Source organism: Poecile atricapillus, chromosome 2, assembly GCF_030490865.1.
Source record: "Poecile atricapillus isolate bPoeAtr1 chromosome 2, bPoeAtr1.hap1, whole genome shotgun sequence".
NCBI classification, from domain to species: domain Eukaryota; kingdom Metazoa; phylum Chordata; class Aves; order Passeriformes; family Paridae; genus Poecile; species Poecile atricapillus.
Genome location: NC_081250.1, coordinates 103,458,384 through 103,479,261, shown reverse-complemented (window position 1 = coordinate 103,479,261; position 20,878 = coordinate 103,458,384). Strand labels below are relative to the sequence as shown.

The following is a 20,878-nucleotide window of genomic DNA, read 5'->3' as shown; positions in this document are numbered from 1 at the left end:
CATTGAAGGAAATGGAGGGAAAGCAAAAAGGTACTTGTCTTGCTATAATAAGAGAACCTTGAAATTTTGCTAGTTCTAGCCTAAAAGTGCTGCTGTTGAGTCCACTGCATCTGTTGGCTAATGAAACAAGAGATACTAACCAGTTCTCTACCAAGGATGGTTGTGGGTCTTAAAACACGTAGCATCATGTTATCATCTTAGAGCATTGCATCATATTTATTTTGGGCAGTGGAAAGAAATGTACTTAGAATTTGTTGTTTGGATCTAAGGATCTGCCAAGTGCTCAAAAAGGAGAATCAGACCTCTGATACAGTGCTGCAAAATCCACATATACCAGCTACTAACTAGAACCTGAGCTGCAAAAGAATAGAGTAATAAAAGTTACCAAATCCTGTTTTGTTTTGTCCTTTTTCCTCAAATAATTTGAAGAATAATTTTCAAAGGTATGACATAGAAATCAGAAGGCAATCCTCTGAGGGTTGATGTAGTGGGTTGATGCTGGCTGGGTGCCAGGCACTCACCAAAGCTGCTCATTCACTCTCCTCTGCAGCTGGAAAGGGGAGAGAAAATAGAATGAAGGGTTAGTGAGCTGAGATAACCTGTGGGAGAGATCACTCACTAAATACCATCCCAGGCAAAGCAGCTTGAATTAGAGATACCAATTGAATTTATTGCTAACAAAATCAGACCAGGATAATGAGAAGAAAAGTAAAACCTTAAAAACACCTTGCCCCTACCCCTCCCTTCTTACCTTCTTTTTTTCTTCCTCTTAAATGCACTATTGCAGAGGCAATATGCCCTTTTCTAATTATACTCAGCCAGTGGCACATCCAGCTTTGGAGCTGACAGGGATTGACCCTGCCAGACATGGAGGAAGCTTCTAGAAGTTTCTCAGAAAAGCCACCCCCTGTATCTCCCCCATACCAAAGCTCATCCATGTCCCAAAACAGGATGAAACCCAATACAGTTGGTTTGAGAGGCTACCTGTAATTTGGTGATCATTAATTTTCTGTATTTGAAGCTCATTAGAGTAAGACTGCATTGACATAAGCACAGTGACACGCAGCAACTAACTTTTTCCATGTTTGACTCTTGAATGTACAATTTTCTCCATCCTTCTCAACATTTCGGTTTAGTTCTGGTTTTGGTGCTAAGCACTTCAATGTATACATAATGCATAATTCAATGTATACATAATGTATACACTGCTGTTGAACAATGACTTTAAAGAATTTTACTGAATTATGCAATTTTTTTAACCAAGTTATCAAATTTCTTCACAAAAGATTGTGTGGTGTTAACCTTTCCTTTTGATGGTTATTTTTTATTAAAGCTGTGCCATAAATTAACTTTTACAGTAGACACTTGTAAGTACTGTGACAATTTTTTTTTGGTGAGCCTGTCTAAATATCCCAGAAATAAAACCAAAAGGTATTGCAGTTTATTTTCATGTAATTAATTGTGTTTCACTAATTTGTAGTCTTGCATCTAATTCAATAACATAAAGTGGGTATCCCAATAAATAAGATTATTTCCATGTTCTGCTAGAAAAGGACTAATAATGTATACTGATATATACAGGTATATATGCAGGACTGATTTCTGTAGTCACTCTCCTTGTAAAGACAGTTACAGAACCTGGTTGAGTAGCCCTGTATAAAATGAGGAATTTGATGTTACTTGTCCTTCAAAGCACTGGATAAACGCATTAAACTGGACCTCATCATCCCCCTTAATAGTATTCCTGTTGCTAGGAAACGGTTATCTGGACCCCATCCATAAGCCTGGTCTTTGGGACTGCTTTCATACTTAAAGCTCTGGCATCCTTGAAATTGTGTTTTCATTTTTCATTTTCTATCATGCTACTTTTTGCTTTTGGTTTTGCTTACAAAATACAGATTTGCAAATGAGCAGACAAATATCATGTAACAAACCAGCTGGGTAAAACAGAGTTCACCTTCAAGTTGTATCCAAAAATATTCCTGGAGTTGCTTTTTGCCCTCACCATTTGTCCTGGGATAAGTGTTAGTGTGGATGGGACTAGTCATGGAAGAAATACAGAGTTTTCTTTCCCTTCACTGCTGAGTATTTCCACCTACTGCAAGATTAAGCTTAATTAGAAGCTCCATTGTTTTGTTTGATGTTCTTTTAGTTTATTTCACTCTGCATATGAGACTTGCCACAGATTTACTAAAGGGAAAGGACACTAGCTCCTCTTGCTTATCAAGCTTATAAATAGATTGCACAATTTATCTTTCAAAAATTCTAGCAAAGCCAAAATGATAATTTTAGCTGTATAATTATTAAGATGTGTTCCTAGCTGAGCTTGTTATCGCCTCTCAAGAATCAGTGAAGGAATAGATGCTGTGGATTTAATGATAGGGTTGTTTTAGTGGTCCTTATTTTACAAAGCAGAGGCAAGGAGATGGCAAAAAGGTCACAGAAGGTGGCAAAAAGGGTGAATTCAGCATTCTGCTATAGATAGTGCTCTTTAGGATCCTCCAAGGGCGTTTCTAAAGGCTAGTCGGAGATATAAAAAAGCCCAAAAATCTGGACTTGCCCCGTCTGACCTTTTACATATCCCTGATTCAACACAATATTCAGATATACATTGCCAGGACACTTTTCCCTCAGCATATCAAACTTCTGACCTTGCAGCTGTTGTAAGCCAGTCACAGCAACACGTCCTGCGGTACCATGTTATAAATAAAGGTAACTTGCTCATCAAATGCCAGTGTTATACACACTGATCCTGCAGCTCTCACACAGGCAAGGCCACCACTGACCTAAGACTTTGTTCATTCCACTGATGGCTTCAGATCCCTTTTAATCATAGAGGTATAAATCAGGATCTACCCAGATGAAATCATGGGTTTAGACACAAAATCCAGTGTGAGTGGAGTGTCAAAGGGAAAATTCCTGTATTCAGTAATCCTTCAGGCTTCAGTACAATCCTTGAAACCTTGCTCCATGAAGAAGAGCTTGTCCCCCAGCTACCTGAAATCAGTGGGGACCTTGCCTCTGTGCAAAGTTTTACATAAATGTTACTGAAAACAATTTCTGAGTAATTTTTAATGCTCATTTCCTATGCTGTCCTCTTATAGAGTTGGATTGCTTTAGTCAGGCAAGTAAGGTCTTCCTTTTGCTTCTTGCATATGGCAGTGTATCACAAAGGCTCTCACTTAGCCCTGTCATTCTGCATTTCCAAATTGAAATTCGGCTTTAAAACTTAGAAGAAAAAATTCAGAATTGGGGACAAGATGCTGCAAGAATTATCTTTTTGTCCCAGAAGGAGGATCCTGATGTTCCTTTTCTGGCTATGAGCCTCAGGTTTGCCATTAATGAAATGCTGGAATGCTTGATTTATATCACTAATAAATGATATAAAATTTGTTTTGCTGCCAATGCATGCTATTCAGAATGCAGGATGTGAACTGATAAACATGTACCATAGATCATAGTGAGCCCAGAAAAGAGACAACACTGTAAAACATCCTACAGAGCAGTCCTGCCATGCAAAGCCCAGCATTAGTGATAACTACCCATCAGTGAATTCAGAAATTACCCTGTGAATCTTTACCATCAAAAAGACATAGACATTGTCCTTGGATTTTACATCCAAATCCCAGCACTCACTGCAAGCCTTGACTTCAGAAAAACAAATTGTTCCAGTTTTAAGGCTGCTTTTGGGTGAGATTTTTAACATTATTATTATACTATTATATTAGATTATTATATTTATAGACCAAACCAAATACAGGTTTAGCCAAATTCTTGTTTTGCTGAAGAAGACCTGATCACAACTTCATGACTTGAATTTGCCTGCCTGTCATTCATTAAAATATGAGTACCAGATATTTCACTCTGGGCCCAGTGACAAGGCTAAACAGTGCCACAGCAAAGGAGTATAAGATATGCTCCAGCTGTCCCCTACAACTCCTCCATCCTAAATATATCTCTTCAGTGGTTTAACTGGCTTAGTTTCCAGGAAGACTGGCAGAGGTTTAGCTTTATATGTGGCTAGCAAACTGAATGAGAAATAAATAAAACAGGGGGTTTAGGGAAAGTTTTGTTCTCTCCACGCAACAGAGTACAGGACTTAAGTAGCTTTTCTGTCCCTGTGTTTTGTTTTGAAAAGAATTTTTTAAAAAGCATGATCATCCAGAATATATTTCATCTCTTATTTGTATTACCTTCTTTCAAAATCTCAGTAAAACTCTCCTTTTTCTTATGTCTTTGCCAACATACCTTGGGAAAAAACTTGGCAACAGTCAGGTTTTGCTCTGCTAAGAACAGTGTCTATCATGCTGGTGGGGAAGTTCTTATTGCTTCCTTACACTCCCCTTCTCCATCTGCTGCTTAATATGCAGCATTTATAGCTCCTGTGGTAGGGAGCTGTCTCGCAGTTGTGGGTTTGTCAAGGAGGTACTTGTCGAAGGACAAAACTCTTAGTTTCAAATTACAGAAATAATATTAATTTTCAAGGTTTCTGAACTGTGTTGGCAAAGGGGTATTTATATCAGTGACAGACACCTTCATAAAAAGGGTCAAGGCACAAATTCCCCAGTCCACTCTTGCCTTTCTCTTCTCCTGTGATTGTTTTGTGCATGGGCCTGACCCAATGGAGAGGAGAGGAGAGGAGAGGAGAGGAGAGGAGAGGAGAGGAGAGGAGAGGAGAGGAGAGGAGAGGAGAGGAGAGGAGAGGAGAGGAGAGGAGAGGAGAGGAGAGGAGAGGAGAGGAGAGGAGAGGAGAGGAGAGGAGAGGAGAGGAGAGGAGAGGAGAGGAGAGGAGAGGAGAGGAGAGGAGAGGAGAGGAGAGGAGAGGAGAGGAGAGGAGAGGAGAGGAGAGGAGAGGAGAGGAGAGGAGAGGAGAGGAGAGGAGAGGAGAGGAGAGAGAGGAGAGGAGAGGAATCCTCTCTGGAAAGTCAAACTATACCTTTATCTGCCTCAGAAGCATGGAGTAAGCCACTGAGAAAGAAAGAAGCTGGACAAAGGACGTTGTGCAGATAAATGAGAGTGATGCAAGTGATTTGATTCTCTAGTGTATGTCAGGAATTATAAAATAGATTTGAGATCTCATTGCCTTCATGGTGATGAAAGTCTATGGGCTGATGGCAGGGAGGCCTCAGGCTTTAAAGAGCCCTCCAGGCAGGAGAATTCAGAGAACACCTGTCAGAGGAGACATGCACCTAAGCCATTTTCATAGTTATTGTGAACTGGAACTGGGGAGCTTAGCATGACTTGTGTTCATTGCAATCTTGCCTCGCACTAAGATTTACTACTGTGAAATTCTCTACCCCCAAGATTTCCTTCTAACTTTGCAGAGGGACTGAAGCAGGGCTGAGTCTGCTCCTCAGCCAAGCCTGAAGGTTTTTCTGTGTTGCTAACAGTATGGCAGGGCCAAGGGAGTCTTGCCTGTGGGTTTGCACCTCCCGTCACTTTTGCATGCTGGTTTTTTTGGCCCCAGTGTCCTCAGAAGCACAGTGTCTGCTGGGCACTCTGCCACAAATCCGCTCTCAAGAAAACACAGGTGGAAAGCAGAAATTAATTCTGCTCAGTGGAACACTCATTTAGGCAGCATGGCTTTTGGAATGATCACTGAAGAAGAGGGGACCTTTTTGTGCTGTCCCTCAAGGCAGGAAAAGCCTCAATTCACAGTCCTTAAGGAGGTATGTTGGAATAACTGGTTGAAAAAGATTTTTTTTTCCTGATGCCTTTTCCCTACTGAGCACTCAGGTTAACAGGTGGGAGCTCATTCAATTGAGCAGAGGCAGCCTCTGGACTCCTGTGAGCTTATTCTGCCCAAATGAACTTGTTTAGTGGGGCAGCTTCCCAAGCCTGAGACTAATTGCTTTGAACTTCCACATTTTGCGGGACAGTATTTAAAGATATTAAAAGGACAGGTTGAAGTAAGGCACAATTTCTTCATTTTGTTCTCTTGATTGTTTGCTTGGAGTTCAGCCACTGGAAGTGGAATACCTCTAGCATTTAAAAGAGATCAGAATATAATATATCCTGTTGCTTTTGTCTCTTGGCTTTCTTGGTTGCTGACTAGATAACTCAGGAGGAGAAAAGAAAGCCATGGATTTTATCTTGGCATCTAGCTGCTGGCACTTACGCTTTTGTAATCAGCCTTCAGGAGACCCTATTGCATTTTAACCATTTTCATAATTGCCCAATTATCAGTCTGTCATTTCATTCAAATTTCAAGGGGACTTGACCAGTTCTGTTTCCACCATAGATTCAAAGATGATTGCATCTTTGGGATCCTCACAAACTCCATCTCTGAACCTAGTGTTCTCCTGCAGGATGGTCTTGTTGTTTTGCTGGTTTTTTGTTTTTTTTTTTCTTGGAGGCCCTCTGTCTGTGGTTATTACTTTGGCTGCCTTAATAAGTAAGAGCCATCTGGAGACATGGTTGACCGAGTTTGCACCTGCGTCTACATCTGCACTGTCTGGCCATGTCAGGTGGATGTTCACCTAAAAGATCTATCTCAGTGTGATAAAAAGGAAAGAAAAGGGAGGGAGGATGTAAAACTGTTATTCCTGCCTCCCTGTAACAGCAGGTGCACCAGATGGCTCACAAAGTAATTAGGGTGAAGAAACAGTGTCAAGACTTCATGTGGTGTGGTCTGTAAATGATCATCAAATCAAATTCTTTGTCAAAGATGGAGTTTTCTCTCTCCCCACTGGCAAATCGATACACATTTGAGGCAGCGCATGTAATCTGCTTCCTTACGTGTGTGGACCTGGAATGCAGACGGAGAAACCTGGTCAAGAGACCATTCTTGTTAAGCAGCCATCTGTCCTAACAGACTGTCCCTAAGCATTCCCAGCCTGAGTTGTTATGCTTTGCTTTCTTTGAAGGCAATTTTTCCTTAAAAAATATTTTTTCACCTCCTTAAGTGGTCAGTCACCTAGAGGAAATTTTGCCATGCAGAATTTAAGGTAAACAGCACAAGGCTTCCTGATAGAGTTGTGCTTTGGCAGAAGAACAAAGACCTTGTACTGGTTTAATCTGCAGATCTACTTGCTTCTAAAGCTTTTTCTATTTCCCCCTTTTTCCTAGCTTTTGACTGTGTTAACTCCCTTGGATGCAGGGAGACTCTGGCTGCTGCCTGAGCCTGCTGGACAGACCTACCAGAGCTCTGGTTGGCCTGTTGGGTATTTGTTGGTGTAGGATAACACACTGTCACCGTGTCACAGCCCAGGGTGCCTCAGCTGGGGACCACTGTGTCCCTACCCTATTGCAAAGGGCTGCTTCTGCACAGCTGTGTGCTGCCCTTCTCTCCACCTAGCCCCTCTCTTCACTCACATGAAAGACCCACTCTAACTACCAGAGTGTTCTCTCCTATTTCCTATGCCTTTGTCTCCCATTTCAACCCCTCGTTGTGCCCATGGGACTCTGCACCATCCTGGCACCCATGGGAGCATCATGGATGGAGATCACAACCACTGGTGAGCAGTTGAATGGCAGGCTTGTGGCTTTAAATGCTTTTAGAAGGGTATTTCTGTTTAGGTTTTGAAACAACTATTTTTGCCACACACAGCATTTCATTAAATAACTACAGTAAAGCAATACCCCACAAAAACTGAGAAGCTTAAAAATGAGCTTTCAGCTGGCTTCTTAGATAATCACAGAGCAGCAAGGGAGCAGCTGCACAAGGTTTAGATACTCCAGGGTAAATTCTGTGGAAAAGCTTACACATAGAAAGAAGTTTTAACAATGTGCATAATGCTAGCCTAGAATTTGAGTCTAAGAAAGGCAGTCTGTTGTCCTGCTTCTATTTACTACAAACTGAATTATTTGATTTGACTGTCAGCATGTTTGGGTTTTTTTCCAAATTATATTCTGCTATGGTGAGTTTACATATTAAAATTGATAGATTTACCTTTCCAAATCTGTGATATTTAATTTTTTTAAAATTTTACTTTAGTTTTTGAAAGCCCAGACTCTACAGCTGAGTGTTTATGTTAAAGGAAGTTATGACAGGGTTATAGGGATACACGGTCCCTGTGGCAAACACGTGCCACGTGCAGGAGAGGAAACTTCACCTGGGTTGCAGCACAGGAAACTGGAGTGGGCTGGTGCAGTGCAGGGCCTTGTAACTTGGCAATACAGTGCAAAGCATGGGATGCTAAACCCAAAAGATTTCTCCAGAACTACATTTACAGTGTTCATGTAAATAAATGTAGAACTATAACTTTTTATTTTTTTAAACCTGCTTGGCAGCTGGCCAGCATTATCTAAACTTGCTGGGCTTTTTTGGCCAGGAAGTTTGGCTCAGTTCTTACTCATTTTACACTGAGATCCAAATGCTAATCAGAGGACAGTCTAATTCCCCTAAAAGACAAGTACTTCTCTGGGACTGGACTGTGCCCCACAGAAATACATCATGTTCTTGCTTTCTTTTAAAAGCTGCTCTCTACTTTCCCTGCTCCCCCTCTTCCCTCCTTCCTTCTTCCCCCAGGCTTGGCAGGTCTCTGAGCCTGATTCTTCTATTGCAGAAAAGGTGCATGGTAGGAACATCTCCTTGTGATTTCTCAGGAAGAAAACTCAGCTCCTCACCTGAGCTATGAGGCTCTGGGTCCCAGCTACATGGAAGGGCCTCTGTTCCCTTGGATGGTTTGGCACATAGCCTGAGGATGATTCGTTCTTGCTGGCTAGCTGAAAATCAGGTATCTGCTCAGGATTCTCTGGATTGGCTGGATTTTAGTTTCTGTTCAGTGAACTAGGTGCTTTCTGTTTTGGGCAGATATGTGCCTTATGACTTATAAATCTTTTACTCTTCTAGATCTCAGTCTAATATAGCCAGCAGTTCAACTCTTTCAATACCCACACTCTGTTCAAACCTAGATAATTATCTATCCCTGTAATTACAGCGCTGAGCAGCATGTCAGTACCTTAGATGTGCATTCCTGGTTGCTCATGGCCATACTCTTCGCCCCTATACTAGTAAAAAGGAGACAAATCTCCCCTCTGGTATTGCTAAAACCACCTTTTCAAATCAAACCTAAGCAAATAAAGCAGCTCTTGTATATGCACTCTGACCTTAGCTGTTTCCACAGCAGATAAACTATTCTGCCTCACTCTACCATACATCTGGAGTTTTCCCCATCAAATATATCTTCACTGAAAAGATGAAAAAAAAAAATCCAAATCTGTTTGTTAAATGCCTAGATCTTTATTTTCCTGCAAGAGGAAGTCTAGGAGTTTTCCTCTGTTAAAGTTTGCATTTTTGCTTTTGTTTCTGTGTATTTTAATATGTACTAGAAAATACATTTAATTTCCCTACTGCTTTTGATTACTCCTGGTTGGCAAACAATGAAGATTAATTGTTTTCTGATGTAGCAGAAACAAACATGATTCTTATTCACAAGTAACCTTGGCAGTGTCAGAAGGGGCATACAAAGCCCTGGGAACAATTTTCTTAGCTAGCTGTACTTACAGAGCCACAAAGAAAAGTAATTTTGTTGTTGTTTCTAAGATAAAACTATGGCAGAGAACTAAGATGCAATCCAAGTCCCATATTCAAATTAATAGGTAATGAAGCTGAAATGCATTTTTAAATTTCAGGAACATGAAAACAGTGATGCAACTGTTCTTGGGGTAGGTTTGCATGGAAAAGAAGAACAGGAAGCCGTCCAGCCCCATCGCAGCCTGGGCTCCAGACCAGCTGATGAGAGGGGAAGATTTACTGGTGCATTTATAGTGCTGTGTTTCAGAGCTTGTTTTGTTCCACCTCATGCTAGCAGGAGGCCCTTGTATAAAAATATGTGGACATATAAGCTGGGATGAAACCTACCTCAGGCATCCTGCTGTATCCCAATGCCAAACACAAACACGCCCTTAGTGATGGATGGAAGGGGGCAGGCAAATCTTAAGGTAAATGTCCTTTTTTCACAGAGGTGTAAAAACAGTCAGAGCAATTTAACTGCTTATAAAATGAAGAAAATGGATATATTTGCACTAGTCGATGATGGAATAAAAAATGTTATCATTCTACAAATGGTATTTTTTATATGTTTCCAAAGAGAGAAAGAAAACAAATAGCAAAATTAATCTATTCATTCTGCTCTGTGGTAATGTTTCTTCAAATTAAATTATTCCATAATGACCTATTCAGTGCTTTGCATTATCTTTGAAACAAATAGTCTACTGTTTTGATGCTTCTCTGTCCCTTAAAAATGTGTCTCAGTTCTTTAAAAAGTGGTGTAGGAAACTAATATTTTCACAAATAGGAAACAGGGACTGGAATTCTAAAAATCTTAGTTCCTAATGAGTGTGGTCCTGCTGCATTTATGTGCCTAAATTTGCAATGGCAGAACCTCACAGGGGACTGAGATCAAACAAGAATGAGGACAAGACTGTGACTGAAGCTCACCTCACACTGAGCTCACTGAGATCATCTCACACTGAATTCAAGCTACCCTTCCTTAGTTGCAGGAGTTTTGCTGAAGCCAGAACTAGAAAATTAGGTCTCTGCACACATTAAGAATTTTAATAAAAATCTTTTTTAGTTGTAAGTGTAAAAGTTAAATTTCCAGTGTTTAGTAGTGGAGTGTACTTGTGGTCAATTTGGGTTAAAACAGTCTTTCAGTAACTAATTCTGCATTGTGAGGATGCCATACCAAAATACTGATCTGAGCAAAAAGCCAACTGTGCTCAATGTAAATCTGTGCTGAAACCATTGTAGGACTAAGCCCTATGTGGCAGCTATAACATTTGAATTAAGAGACACAGTAGAATATTTTGTAGCTCTTCTAATTAAAATAATAATTATGTAGTGTCTATCAGGATGGAATTCCAAATGTAAGCCTCAGGGTCAAATGGCTTAGAAAACTAAAACTCTACTCCCTTCCTGGGGAAAAAAGGGAGATGAAGCCATTCTGTGCAGCTTCATTTACATAAATTGCAAATATTGTTTACAAATAATACCATTTACTGTGTTCAGCTCCTCATAAATGACAAAATATTCTTGCTCATGCACCACAGTAGCATGAACCCCAGAACTGGTAGGTCACTCTCATCAACAGGCACTGATTTTATATTGGATAGTGCAGTAAAGAGAGCTCATTTAGAGGGTGCATGATATTCTTATGAGCACAGGTAGTGCTCGTAGTTCTGATGCCCTTGAGTACAGCAGGTAAAGCTCATTTAACCTTGTTAGCTTTGGGACTGAAGAGAACACATGGTCAAGAGAGTTAGGATGCCTTTTTGGAAGCACAGCACCAAACCTGCAGAAGTAGATTTGAAATCACAGAACTGAGCCCAATTAGCTACACATCAGAGTAGATGGTGGTGAAGTGATTTTCCTTGAACTGCAGTCATGTGGTGGAGGATCAATCAATCAATTTATGAACACCTCGAGGGTAATAATAGTCTAGTGAATGTGAATTTGTCAAGGACAAATTGTATCAAACCAATCTAATTTCTTTCTTTGACAGGATAAGTGAATAAGGGGGAAGCAGTAGATGTGATCTATCTTGGCTTCAGTAAGGCTCTTGAGTCTCCTACAGAGCATTCTCATAAGCAAATTATGGTATATGATTAAATCACTGCAAAGAAGCCTCACAGCTGGTTGAGAAAACAAAATCGAAGAGAAACTATCACTGTTTCTTTGTCAAACTGGGAGGACATTTAAAATTGTGTGTTTTTGAGTCTATTTATAGTCAATCCTTTGCTGATCAATGAGCTGGATGATGAAATCATGAGGATGCTTTCAAATTTGGAAGGAGTTCCAGAAAATAGGAAATTGTTCCATAATCAGCTGATGGAAATTTGATAGAGGCACATGCAATTGCAATAGAAGTGCTTTGCATATATGAAACTGGGGAGAAAGTACTTAGGAAGCAGCATAAGGCAGAGAAGGAGTTAGAGGGACAAAGACAGTGACAACAGTGTGACAGTACTATGTTAAAAAAAAGATTCTTCTTTTTCTTGGACAAATTAATTTTCATTTCTGAAGGGTAAGAGGCTCTAGTTGGCTCTAGATGACATTGCTTGAGCAGAGAGGTTGTCAAGATGACCTCCACAGGTTCCTTGCAGCCTCAACCTTTGTGTGTTTCAGTATCATTCTTTCTATTGAGACCAGTGATACCTCATTCAGAGTGAAGTTCCAGGCTTCAGACTATGGGAAAGATGTAAACAAACATTCAAAGGGCAAAAGGAAGCTAAGATAAATGATAGAGGCTTGAAAAATTTGACATCTGAAATAGGCTGAAAATGAAATAGGCCACCTCTGTATCATTTGTTGCACTGGGCAGCAAATGTCCTCCAATTTCTTAGTATCATTAAAGACATAACTAACATTTGAAAACTTGTGCTTCAACAGACTTCTGATGTATGTTTGATTTTGTGTCATTTTGTTGTGTATTTAAAAGCTCAGATGTTCTTTATTTCTTTCTCTTCAATTGAAGTTCACTGTGTTTACCAAGTTTTCTTGTTTGCCTTTTTGCTGCTTTTTTTTTTGTGTACTGAAATATCCCTAGACAGAAAAAACTCTGCTGTTGATGTTGGCAACTAAGATTTACAGAAGAAAAATCATTTTAGCTCTGGGTACTTAGGGCTTTGTAAATTTTGTAGCATTATACCACTTTCTTTTGCATTTCTGTTGTACTGATTGGAGCAACACAGGTGAAGAAAATGAGTAATGTTAGTCAAGAAAATACTAGGGCTATATAGAGTAACTATTCATGAAGAAAAAGCCTTGAAACATTTCCAGAACTGGAGGCAGAGAATTTATTGTTCCTGCTGGATCCCAGAATAACTACTGCTTTGTGTCATCATTTTATAATCCTTGTCTGTCAATAAACATAACTGTAGCTAGCAATAAAAATGATACAGGCTCAGTCAGGCAACGCTACCCTGGTAAAACGAATTTATGAGCCAGTTAATATTTTTAATCCTGTTACAGAGATGACCTCAAAACCCAGACCATTTATTTAAGCCTCTATCCCCTAAAGGAGCGCATGTGGATGTCAGATAAATGAAACCTGCTTTTGAATCATGTTGATCTTGGGCTGAGGTTGGGCAACAAGAGGGAGAAAGGGTGGAACTTTAGACATCTGTCTGCAAAAACAAACCAGCCCCATTAGTGTCTGTCTCCTGTCCAGTACAGAGTTGGTCAAACACTCTTGCAGGCTCAAATGAAGCCATTCATCAGATAACACAAAATTCAGTATGCTGTATTTTTCCCTCCCCACATCAGTTTCATGCCAGTGATTATTCCAGTTCTACCATTGATCCAAGATGACTTTTCACAACGGGGAGTCATTCTGTTTATGCCGCTTCAGAAATCTCTGAGATGTTATTTGATCTACAGCATCCATTAGATGCACAGAATAAATTTCCCTCTCTATTGTTTCATCTTATTAGGAAGATATGGCAATGACACTGCCTGCTAATTGCTATCCAACTAGTGTTTTGTGCCTTGTTAATTTTGACTAAGACTCTTTTCCTACATAGCACAGTGTAGATATTGCTAATAGGAGAAAGACAGGTAGTTAATTGGTGTCTTGAGTGTTACACAGACAAATGAAAAATTCACTGATAATCAGTTTTTCTTTGATGAAAGGGTCAGTACTCGTCATTGTTTGCTACAGTGTCCTTTCTTTCTATGCTGCAAAGTGCAGTATTTTATACTAGTAATGGTTACCAGAAGAATATTTTCTGTTGCCCACAACTTATAATGCATTGTTATGAGGAATGGTCACATTTTAAACTTTGGCCAGGTGTTCTCCTGAAAGTGAAAGCCAGGGAGGGTCCTAGGTCAGAGTGTATTTTTTCACTGATTGTCTGAGTCACCTGGAAAGTCTGCAACATACCAAAGCAAGACACGTGGTCTTAGCAACACAGTTACTGGTTATAGGCACCAAATATAAAGTAAGATTGGCTACAAAGATATATTCTAGTTTGGGGAAGCCAGATGAGTCAGTCTGGCAATGGAAGTTCTAGTTCTCATCTGTCATATAAGAGAGGAATTTTTGATGGCTCCAGACAGTGATCCTTTGAGTCTTGAAAGAAAATAACTGAAAGTGCAAGGAAAAGAGTTTTCTTTCACCCAAGCTACTTACAAAATCTCTTTGTTCTCGGACTCAGACCCAAATCCACACCTTCTGCACTACCTCATCAAAAATACAGGTTGATGTTTCACTTCTTATGTCTTGTGTATACCAATCCTCTACTGCACCCACAGGCATGTATCTCAGGCAAAACAAATGATTATCCTTATAGCGTGAGAGCTAAATGTTGAGACAGGTGGACAGAAACAGCAATCAAATATCCTAAAACAGGATAACAGAAGCTTTCTGGTCATGAGCAAATATATTTGCATACCAGGTCTTACAGTAAAGATGGATTGAGTGTAAGTTATTTTCCTGTGAGTTGGTGGTTTGTAGAGACCTGGTGTTCTGCAGCCCCCACTAAATGAAGAACTGAGAATGCAGCATCTCTGAAATAATGCCAAGACTTTTAGATACATATGCCTGCATTAAAGACAAATTTGGTAACCATGTAGAATGCTATACATCATATTCAGTGTCTCACTGTTCATTACAAAGGTTTACTTGTGAAAAAATGTTCTGGTTTCACTGTTAATTTTATTCAAATTTCTGTATGTGAAGAACAGCCTTCAGAAAAATAGTCATTTAAGTATAGCAGCTGAAAACAAATGCAAGGAAGATTATAGCATCAATTAATTTCTTAGACATTAGAATAGCTCTCTGGAGAACAATCAGAAGTTGCCAGACAAGAAAAAATAAGCAGTAAGGTGAGTGCTACAAAAAGGCCCACTAAATTCAGTACAGCTTGGTGACAGTCAAATTCTAGATACAGCTTCCTGCAGAACGGCAAGAAGGCTACGTGTGAGCTTAATCATGTGTAATGATATGGATGAGCACAGCTCAGACCAGCACCCTTGCACTCTTCATTCTGCCTAATGTGCCTGTTCTCCAACACACAGAAGCGGATGAGTGCCAACTTCTCAACCACTGTCTGAACTTACAGATATTATCAATTTAAAAAATAACACCTCCATCAGAAAATATTTTACTTACATTGTCATAATAACACCTACGATTAGAGAGGGGGAAAAAGAAACCCATGAGTTTTTTATCTCTTCTCTCCTGGTTTGGTTTGTTGTGCATCTGAAAGCAAACTGTACATTGTCTGTTTCAATGTTTGCTCAGTCTAGTCACTCTGTTATTCTTGGGGCTAAGGGAGGGGCTAGGGAAGGAGAGAGACAAAAGAATTACACAGCAAAAAAAGGAGTAGGATAATATTATTTTAAAATCTGGAAAAGGGTATTAACACAGGCTGTTGTGGATGCATCTAGAGAAGGATAGGAAAAGTGTTTTAACTGACTAGATTTTGAGCTTGGAGAAAGGAAGGGCTGTGTCAATATTCTCCCTGCAGAGAAGGCAGACAGAGCAGGGGAGGAAAGCAGGTGAGAATCCTCCTCCCTCCTGTGGCTGCCATTCTGTGGCTGTGTTGAGCTGTGCATGTGCTACACACAGCCTGGGCAAAATGCTGATATACTTCTCTCACAAGTCTCTCTGTGAAAGAGCAAATACTCTTCCTACCAATTTCCTTCCTCTCTGTGCCTCAGTGCAATTGTCAAGTACAGACATTGCATGTGCTTAAGGAATTGCTAACTCACCCTTCTGATTTCCTTCTTCCCTTCTTTTCACCAGGTGGGTAGTTTTCATTTTTCACATTCAGTTTCACTCCTTGTTTTTGCCTTTCAAATCTAGCAGTGACGCAGGAAGAAAAAATAAAGACGTCAGTAGTATAAAGAATATCTCATTAGTTTTGATTTTTTATTTTCCCTTCCCTTGCAAAGAAATCTGTAGATTTAATTTGAGGAGAACCTAACTGGTGAACTGCAACTGAGCAGGAATTCAGCTGGAAAAAAAATGCAACTCAACATGAGCAGTTTTTATAAGCTTACTTAAATCCCTTATACACGAGCTCTTTCTTTTCCTCTCCTACACAATGTGTGTCACATTGGCTCTTGTAATTCTGACTACCATAAAAGGCCACCTTGAAATTAATTTCACAAAATATCATTCCCAAAACATGTTTTCAAAACTTTATTTATTATTAGAGAAGGGAGCTGAAAATTTAACCTTTGATCTTGACTAAATAACTTTTTGCCGGTTTACCCTGAACTGTCATTTCCGTTGAATGGACTAAGAGGCAGAACATCTGAGAAGCAAAAACCTGTTTTCTGAAAATGCTATGGCTCTGCAGAGGCTCACAGACAAGCTGCAACTAGTCTATATCAAGCTTCTTTAAAAAAGAATATTTGCATTATTGCAATATTTCTTCTTTGAAAATAGGTAATTTTAATGATGTCTTTGTAAGTGATGGAGGCAGCCTTTCCCTCAACCCCTTTTCAATGTGTAGGAACATTTACACATTGCTATATCCAGGTAGAGATGATTCCAGATATCTATTTACTACTTGAAATGGCTGAATGGATTTTCTACTCACTGTGCAACCAGAGGGAACTAGACCCACAGTCTGCTATTAATCCCCATTTCTTTTGCAAAGGTTTTGGTTGTTTTCAGAACTCAGATGCTGAGACAAATTTTTGCTTCCTAAAATAAATAATTGTTCTGATTTTCCAAGTGACTAGATAGGTAACACAGTCCAGGGAAACAGGAATGAGAGGGAAAGAGGGACAGGGAGGAACCGCTGCTATGTCCAAAACTGACACTGACATATCAGCTTTTTGTGATTGAGGCCTGGATTGCCCTACATCTCTGTAAAGTGCTTAGCACATTTTGGGCCCTGTGAGCTGTTGCATTAATAATGACCTTGGCCTGCACATAACAAACAGCCTTAAGCTCAGGCCAGTCAATATTTAACCTGGGCTGTGAGGGAAAAGAAGGTGGCACACCAAGCACCATCCATCTGAGCTCCCAAGCTTCAAGATAAAGCTCTCAGCCATCAGGCAGATGTTCACATTATAGTCATGGCTGCTGCCTATTGTTTCATCAGCACTGGAATAATTAACAGTGAGAATTACCTAAAACACTGTCTTTGGCTTCTGATCTTTTCTTCAGTGTTCACTGAGGACCCAGGTCAACATCAAATTCCTGTTTATGACAAGAGCGAGGCATAAATGTGGAAAAAAGGGAATGCATCACTTTGTACCAGGGCAGCTCAGGATGGTTTGGGCTACTGTTCATCTGAGATGCACTTTAGGTAATGGAAGAAGCTATTCAGGAAAAATAATATTTAGGAAATATCCAGGAAAAAGAATAAATTTAAGTCCAAAATAGTCTGGGCTTTTACAGTGCTAATGGAAAGCCATAGGAAAAGGATATGATGCTATACAGAATTTATGAGCAACAGGAAACAATGTGAGATGTTGCAATAATGCTAGTAATAACAATTTGTGTCTTTGCAGTATTCAGTGCAAAAAGATGATAGAAAAATAATGTTACACAGTTGAACAATCAATGATCTTTAGAATGTAGTACTACTGAATGAGTTTTTCCTGAGAGGATTCTATTTTTGATGGCAGAGAAGAAGGGAGAGAAATTCTCTGTATTAATTTTAGGTTTGCAAAGTAGTTTCCATTTTCCAAGGAAAATGCTACTGGAGGAAAAAAAAAACAACTTTTACTCACCATTTTGTAACTATTAAATACAGATGCACCATAATACAAATTCTTTTATTTCTAATTAAAAAATGTATGAGTGTTATAAATATGTTAAGCTCCTTTGTTGTTATGGATCAGCACAGACTAAAAAAGCATATTGCCAAACAAGCTGTAGTCAATATTGATTTTTGTACTTCCAAAATTTTTAGCCAATGTTTACATATTTGTGAATATGCATTTTAAAATTTACTTTTGCTAGCAAACACTGTTTCTACAAATAAAAATTATTTACTTCCTCTTTAGGGAGAAAATCCAGATAAGCAGAGCCATGTAAAGAAGGTTTGGGAGCATTTGTTGAGAGGAGTTTGTATGGGAGGAGGAGTGGGAGTGTAAGGCAGTTCTGAGTACCAATTAAAAGCAGAATGTCTCTAGGGAGACTTCATTTGTGTTTTTTCTCCTGTAGGGAGAAAGCTTTTTAATGAAGGAAATGTCCTTTAAATTCAATGCTAAGTGATGTTAAACTGAAGAGTGCATTATAGCACCAATCTAAAAGACTAACAGGTGTTTAATTTCTGTTGAATGATAAACTACAAGGGGTTTTTTTGAGACTATTTGTGTTAGGGGCTGCTTGTTTACAGCTGGGATGCTTAAGGAAAGAAAACTTTAACCTTGACAGAACAATAGAGAAAGAAGTGACTGGCTGAATGACTCCATTTCCTTTCAAGGGCCCGGTGCAGCAGCACAAGACATCATCCGGTGTGACACACAGAGGCTTTAACAATAGCACATATGGAAAACAGTTTAAAAAATTTTAAAATAGTGATGAATTTCTGGAACAATGAATGTTCAAACCTAACTTCCTTCAGCCTGCTTACTCCCTGCTCCTCTTCAACCTGGTACATTTATGTAAGATCCTGAAGATTCACCATTTATAAAATAAATCAGTAATATGATATATTGTCAATAGGAACCTGAAGAATTGGAGGGAAGGTTAGACATTTTGTTTAATTTTAAATAATTTTGTGTAATGGTACAAAGCTGATGAAATTAAACCTCTAGTGTGTGCCCTTTCCTGGCAATCAAGTTTTGCAGATCAAAGAGGACAGAAACAGCTGAAGAACAGTCTTCTCTCTATCACCAGCACCTCAGTCACTATATAAGCTCAGCTGGCTTGCTTATAACACAAAGTTAATTTTGAATGTGGTTACAGCATAGTGACAGAAAGTTCACCTATATTCTTGTTGGCTGGGTTGATTTTTCCCACTAGCTTAACATGAGTCTGCAATACTGCAGTAAAAGCTAAAATTACTGATCATTTCCTTGGGTCACATCCATTGCATGGTGTTTTTAGGACCACAAAAGCCATGTAAGGGTTCAGTTCTGTTTCTCATGGTTATACAAACTGCTTCTGAAAACGATATTTAGTGAGGAAAGCAAGATTGTGCCCCAGGGCATGAGGAGGATATCCTACTTCCAATGACCATTCCTGGATGACAAAGAAAACAGGATTTGACTGAAATGGCACAGCTAGCGACAACAGCAATACAAACACCTGAAATAACAGTATAACCAACATGGTAAAGCCATATTTTGATACCATTATAAGTCAAGGGACTGGTTTCCTGCAATGACCGCGATGACAATCTTTAAGATTGTGCAGTCAAGCTAAAAAGGTTCATTTGCAGTTTGTGACCTCTGTGACTTTTCTAAACAAGGGTATGGGATGCTTCAGAGGCAGCAAGTTTGGAGGTGCTGTGTGTTAATTGACTCATTAGCTTTCACAAAAACAATGACCTCTACTCACATCTCCTCTACATACCCTTCTTCGTATTGAATTCCTCCTCTGCTCTGACTGGTTACTTCATCCAGTGTACATCAGTCCCCTTCCTCCCTAATTACTTCTCCAATTCCCATTTGGTTCTGAGCATGGACTAGACTTCTATAAAACTCTTTAGTCTGCTCTCTCCAGGTTTTCCATGTCTTCCTGTTTGTTCTGGGTCATCTTTTGCTTTTTGTGCCTCTGCAGCTTCTGTTCTGTTTAGAAATATCACCAGAGTGACAGTGGTTAATGCTAAAACACATAAATTCTTGATGCCAGAATCATGAAAATCTCCTCTCAATGGTATTTTTCCATTATTCACTATACAAAGTGCTGAAGCAATACCTCAAGGAATGTTGGTTTCTTTACTTTTCCTTGCATCATCCCCAGTTTTAGCTGATCATTGATTTCTTCTGAGCCAGTATTCAAATATATTGGACTCTGTTCCTTCTGGCTCCTGGAGATTTTTTGACTGCCATCTGACCAGGGCCCCCATAGCTTTCATCTGTTTTCACTCCAAATCCTTCTTCTAAAATGTAAAATGATGGCCTCTAGCCAGCATGTTTTCTTTTACTTTTCCTGTGGTCCAGACCTCAGTTAAAGATTTAACAAAAGCAAAAAAGCTCTGTTTCAAGCCAAATAAAGGAATAAAATCTAAAAGTTTTTCCAGATGAGAATGTTGGACATTTCACAGGCAGCTCATATGCTCTTTGGCAACTGAAATCTAGCACAAGCTTTGCTCACGTAACACAAAATAGGATTTTTTTTTAAAATACAAACTATTTCTGGAGCTTCCAATTGTTGCCTTTTTCTTTTAATACCTCTTATTTTATAAAATCTACATGAAAAGATGAAAGTATGTGAAACTGCATTTGTGGAGGCAGACTTCCTGGGTTGTCATCTCCAGTTCTGTGCCAGGAGTGCTGGATGGCAAGAACTGCTTGTACTTTGGTGAACATCGCTCTGTGCAGCTCCCGCTTGCATAACTCAAGGGTACACAGCACTGTCCTGAGCTTTCCCATCCCTGTGGAAGACCCCCTCCTTGCAAGGACTGTCAAGTCCAGTGGAATGTCTCAGTCTTGTAGGTGATGTATGTACCTGAAAAACTGTGTTTTTCTTGGAATACCAACAGCAGAGACCCCATTTCAGCAAAGCACTCTGATCAAACTCTGCTGTGTTCAGGGGAATCTGCTACTTAAAATCCAGTGGAAGTGGGGGCATTGAAAGCTGATTAGACTCATGCTTACTGCACTGTGAGCTTTTGCTTGCTATAGAAATGACTTTTCAAAGAGAAACTCAAATGAGGGATGGATTGGAGGAGAGGATAAACTCTTTCCCTCCCACTTTCCAAATGACAGGCCTGCTGCAATGTAGTTATATACCATATTATGCTAAGCTTTCTCACAATACAAAGTACTATTCAAACACAATGTGTGATTACTACAATT

At 39.6% G+C, this 20,878-nt stretch overlaps 1 long non-coding RNA gene across 1 annotated transcript in view; it reads right to left on the bottom strand.

The window, feature by feature from the left end:
• Positions 1 to 15,676: 15,676 nt before the first annotated feature.
• LOC131576518 (uncharacterized) overlaps positions 15,677 to 20,878 on the bottom strand; it is a 28,056-nt gene continuing 22,854 nt past the window's right edge. The window contains exons 2-3 of the long non-coding RNA XR_009277000.1: positions 19,416 to 19,645; positions 15,677 to 15,748 (exon numbers count right to left, since the gene is read on the bottom strand). This is a non-coding gene — a long non-coding RNA (uncharacterized LOC131576518). The remainder of the gene's footprint in view (positions 15,749 to 19,415; positions 19,646 to 20,878) is intronic.